Genomic DNA, 5,514 nt, shown 5'->3' with positions numbered 1-5,514 from the left:
TATGTTGCAGACTTCCATGGATTAACAGTAGTGGAAGTAACCAAGTTCTCAACAACCTGTTCAGAAAGAACCTCATATCCATTGCTAGTAGTAGCCTTCTCATCATTTATAGCAACTTGTTTTGATCCTCTCTTGCGAGGAGTAAGCCAAACCTCTTTGGAACTAGTGTCAACACTAACCGGCTGTTTATTTTCTCTCTTGCCATGAGCCTTCTCTGCTTGACAGCCTCCTTCTCCCACTGACTCACCTCCTAATTCAGATCCTACATTCACAATATCAATTTTTTCAGCAACCGGAGCCTTACTTCTCTGCTCTGCAATTCCCTTCTTCTTCCAAACAATACCCTTCTCTTTGTTACAGTTCGCTATTGTATGTCCAAGTAAGTCACAGGCTCCACACTTTGAAGGAAGCCACTCGTATTCCACACTCTGTTCAGCCAGTTGTTTCCTTTCATTTATATATGCTATAGTTTTTGGTGGATGATTAGAAATCTCCATATCCACCAAGACCCTAGCATACTTGATCATAGTTCTGCTCTGCGTAACCTTGTTGAAATTCCGTATTTTAATATTCCCAGTTTGATTATTTAATTAAATGATTAATTAAATGCGGAATAATAAAACTGGTACTGAAAACAGTTTTCTGTAGTTACAGAATGCAACTCTGTAACTCCAGAGAAACCCAGAAAAACAAACAGTGCATAAAAGTAAAAACACACAAGATTTTTGTACGTGGTTTCAACAATCCTTTCAGATTGTTACTAGTCTACGGGGCCACGCCCAGAGATAAGATTCATTAGATCGGTATCAAAAATACAAAGTAATTGACTTATGCATAAAAAGACTCCCTCTTATTGTATGCCGCAAGCTTGATGTATTCCACCTACTAACCGAATCTTGATAAAACTCCAAGTGCTCGAACTCCCTTCGATCACCTTGAAGAGTGCTTGAATCCTCCCGATTCAAGGCTTAAAGGCTATCTCCCGAAAGCCTATACAACCATCTCCCGAAGGTTGTGTGCTTGTATCCTCCTGATGTAAGACTTCAAAAGCAATCTCCCGAAAGCTTGTAAATACCCTTCTCCCGAAGGTGCACTGATGTTCTTCTTCGTTGTAGACTTGAATACAGACTCAAGACAATACAAACAACAAATAAACAGAGGAAGAGTAGAACAACTCTTCTCTACAAATCAAAGACTCTCTTTTCTAAAGATATGAATGAAATTCAAAGATACAAGAGAGGTACCAAGAGAGGTACTAAACAAAGACACTCTTTCCTTAAGATATGAAAGCAATTCTAAGTGTATGAAAGAGATACAAAACCTAGCAGCTATAAGATGTATTTATAATGAATATACATCTCATAGACAGCTTACATTCGGTCTGAACAAGACCTCAACCCACTAGAAACTTCCCTAAAATAATTCTTCAATCAGTCCAGGAATTTCCGTTTCTGTACCTACAGAATCGTGGGCAGTAACTACAACTTTCCTTTTATAGAAAAGGAAAGTTTAGCTCCGGTTTTCTCTTCAAGAAACCTGATCTTAGAAAATGGGAAACTCAACACAAGATCAGAATAACAGCTGGTTAGCAAAGAATCAATGTGTAATCAAAACTTACCATTTTTACCTCAATTTCCATAAATAGGAAAGCTAGTCAACTTTCCTTCCAAGTTTAGATATACACAAATAGGGAAACCATATCAATATATGCCAGCCGAAATATGCAATAAATAATAAAATATTTTTGTCAATTAAATATGCCAAAAATGGAATTAACAATCTCCCCCTTTGGCACTTTGATTGACAAAACATTTTATTATGAGAAAACCTGCATCAAGTGTTAGAAACCAAAGCAAATAGCTTTTTAAAGATACAAGAGTATAGAAAATACTCCCCCTGCATGAAAGCTCTCTAACACATAAAACAATTAACTTTTTTGGACGGAAAAGCTTGCAAACCGAAGAACACAACTTTTTAAACGGAAAAGTGTTAAACCACAAACAAGCAACTCCCCCTAAAACCAAGGGTCCAGAGTTGTAACAAAAAGTTCAATGAATCCAAAAAATAATACTACTCCCCCTTTTTGTCTATCAAGGAGCCAAAGATAACAAAAACAAACATGGACAAAGTCATAAGTTCAAATAAACATTACTAAAAAGCAAAAGATAAAAGATTGAACCACTTATTCATCATCATTGGGTCGGAATTATTTCATGATGCTGTCCATCTTCCTAAGAAGCAAGGCCTGACTGGTCTCCATTCTTCCCAAACGCAAGTTGAATTCTGCCATTTCTGTAGGAGCAGAAGTGGAAGCAGATCTAGCAGCAGGATCATTTGTAAGACCAGGGGAAGCAGATCGAGCCTTTCTTTGAGCAGCTTTTCCTTGAGGAGGCTTCTCAGGAATTTTGAAAGTGGTTCCAACAGCAGGCATCTCAATTGATTCATTCTCAAGAATCAATTCCTCTTGATCAGATAAAATTTTATAGATTAAGTGAGGAAAAATGAGATTGAGCCTAGGTTTCTTACCCTTTCGAAGAGAGACAATTTGCTCCCAAATCATGTCAGCCAAATCAATTTTAGCACCAATTGAAACTTTATACAAAAAGAAAGCAAGTTCATTTGAAACATTTACCGGATTGGAGCAAGGAAACCAATTGGATAGGGCAAACCTCATGAGAGCAGCATGTTGATAGGTGAGTTGAGACATATGCATGGTGTCGGAGAGTTCAATTTCATTATCACCCGAGAGATAACCGAACACCTTTTGACGATCAAACTCCACATCAGTTGGCTCAATTCCCATAGGCAAATTTGGAGCCTCAGCAACATCCTTCACAGTAAAGGAATACCAGTGTCCTCTGACAAAAACTTTGCCAAACATGAAAGAGTCCTCATCGAGAAACTCATCAGTGATGTTAGCATAAAATTCCTTCACAATTCTATCCACATACCCATCAAAACCGATCAAGGTATCTACCCATTGTCTTTCTTTCAACATGTTATACCCTCCAAAAGGCTTATGAGCAATAACATTAAAATTTTTCTCCACAGTAAAATTCCTATTCTCATAGAATTTCATATCTCTAGCATGATCATTATAACAAAAATAATGAGAGTGGGGCTTGAAGTTATCAAGAGAAATACCAGAGGGCCTCTTTCTTTTCTGTGGAAGAACATGATTTGTAGAGACAATGGGCCTTTTTCCTTTGTCCTTCTTTGGTACAGCAGGAGGGACTGGAACAGATTCTGTAGTGACAGGTTCAGTTTCTGGTTCTTCACTCTCGGATCCAGAATCATCAATAACAGGAAGATCTTTGGGCACAAATTCTTCACTTGAATCGGACAAGCCCTCTGAATCATGATCCTCCTCACTTTCTTCTGGTTCAGAATCCGAGGAAGAGACCGAAGGGGGATTCTCCTTGAGATTTTTGGCCTTTGAAGATGAAGAAACCACCTTTTTCCCTTTGGATGCAATTTTAGGTTTAACCACTTCAGGCTTTTTAGGAGTGGAAACCTTGGACCTTGTTCGAGAACTCACCGTGGGCAAAGTCACCAAAGCTTGGTCGACATTAGGAGCACCATTCGAAGAAGAAGACTTCGACAATGTGTGATCGGATGAATGGGATTCATCATGATCACCCAACCCAGGTGTTGGAGAAGCAATAGGAGAGGCACCAACAAGAGGAGATGAGAATTTTGCCACTGATTTTCGAGCTTGGGTCTTCGATTTCTTGGCAGACTTCGTCGGAGCAGAAGACGAACCAGAAGCTCCGGTTGCTGGAGCAGGCGGCGCAGGCGGAGTCACCGGAGAAGCAGAAGCAGATCCACGAGTGGGCTTCTTGGATGGTTGGGCATTCTTAGTTTTGGCCATTTTTTCTTTGAAACCCTAGAACACAAACCCTCTTACTTTGAACAATGTTAGACCTTTGAGAAAAAACAATAAAAAGAGAAGAGAGAGAGATGATCGTGGGATAATGGGAAGTTGAGAATATATAACTTCCAATTTTAAATGCCCAAAATTAAAAAAAACTGAAAAGGAAGGTAACTTCCTTACCTTTGACCCACGTGTGGAGAGAAAAAGAGGAAACCAAAAAAGTTTTTCAAATATAGTCAATGTTTCCTTAAATGGAAAAAAGGAAACCAATTATTCCCACAAAATCTAAGAAATAATAACCCCACCAAATCCGAAAATGCCACCAACAAGGAAACCAAAAATAAAATTAATTATTTAAGAACAAGTTTCCTATATACACCAAAAAGACCAAATCTCCACAAAAAAAGGAAACATTCTAAATAAAAGAAAATACAATTAAAACATGTTTCCATAAAATAAAAAAAAATAAAAGAAAAAATATATACAAGGATTCGAAAATGAATTCGAAAAAAAAATATGCCCCCCTTTTTCTTTTATTTTTTCAAAAGATGCCCCCCAAAGAAAAAATGCAAATAATGAACAAGAGAACACACCAAGACACAAAAAGCACTAATCACCACTTAAGAGCAAAAATTGTGTCTAAGAACATAATGAAACATAACAAAAAATAACAAAAATTTTTAACAAAGCTCACTTGACAACTCGATCACGAACCTTTTTTTTTTTATTTTTTATTATTTATGTATTTTTTTTTATTTTTGATTAAAAGACAGAAAAATAAAATAACCTTGATATTTTTGCAACTAGAATTCACAATGTCCATTTGTCTTTGTCCCTGATGAAAAAATCAAACTCATAAGAATAATCAGAAATTATTTTATCAAACTAATGAAGTAATAGAATGAGGTCATACCGGTTCACAGGAAAAATTGACTCCATCACCAAGAATATTAAAGCACATCAAACAGTATGTAATAGCTTTATAACACCATTTTCGAGAATAAACAAATTTTACCACAAACTGTGTCAAGCATTAGTGTGTGAAAGTGTAAGCAGGGAACATTGCCCAATTTGTCAAAAAGACTTTTTCTGATAAATTGTACCCATAGGAGACGCTGTCACACTACCTCAATGGTAGCCCTTTTCAATGGTAGCGTATCTTCTACATAACTCCTAATTACATAGTTCCAACTTACTCAGAGATGGCTTTCACACATTGAGATAGGTAGCTCTATTCATCCAATGGAGCTTGAACACACAGTTTTTGAACAACAACATTCGAAAATGGTAGCTTACATAACACTGTTTGATGAACCTGAATATTCCTGTGAGGAGTGGACAATTTTCCTGACAAACCTGTATGACATCATAATATTACAACATTAGCAATAAAATAATGACTGAAATTCTTATAAGGTTGAAATTTTCTTCTAGGACAAAGACAAGACATTATGAACTCTAAGACAACTCAAATATCAAGGACTATGGAAAAATAAAAGCATTAAACAGTACAAACCCCTAAGGATTTCCTTAGAGAAATAAATCGGACCGAGTCAAGAGCTTTAGTAAAAATATACGCAATTTGTTTGCTAGTTTCAACATATTCTAAGACAAGAATTTTATTTTCCACAAGCTCTCTA

The sequence above is a fragment of the Cannabis sativa genome, chromosome 3, assembly GCF_029168945.1.
Source record: "Cannabis sativa cultivar Pink pepper isolate KNU-18-1 chromosome 3, ASM2916894v1, whole genome shotgun sequence".
Classification (NCBI taxonomy): domain Eukaryota; kingdom Viridiplantae; phylum Streptophyta; class Magnoliopsida; order Rosales; family Cannabaceae; genus Cannabis; species Cannabis sativa.
This window is presented reverse-complemented; position numbering follows the sequence as displayed.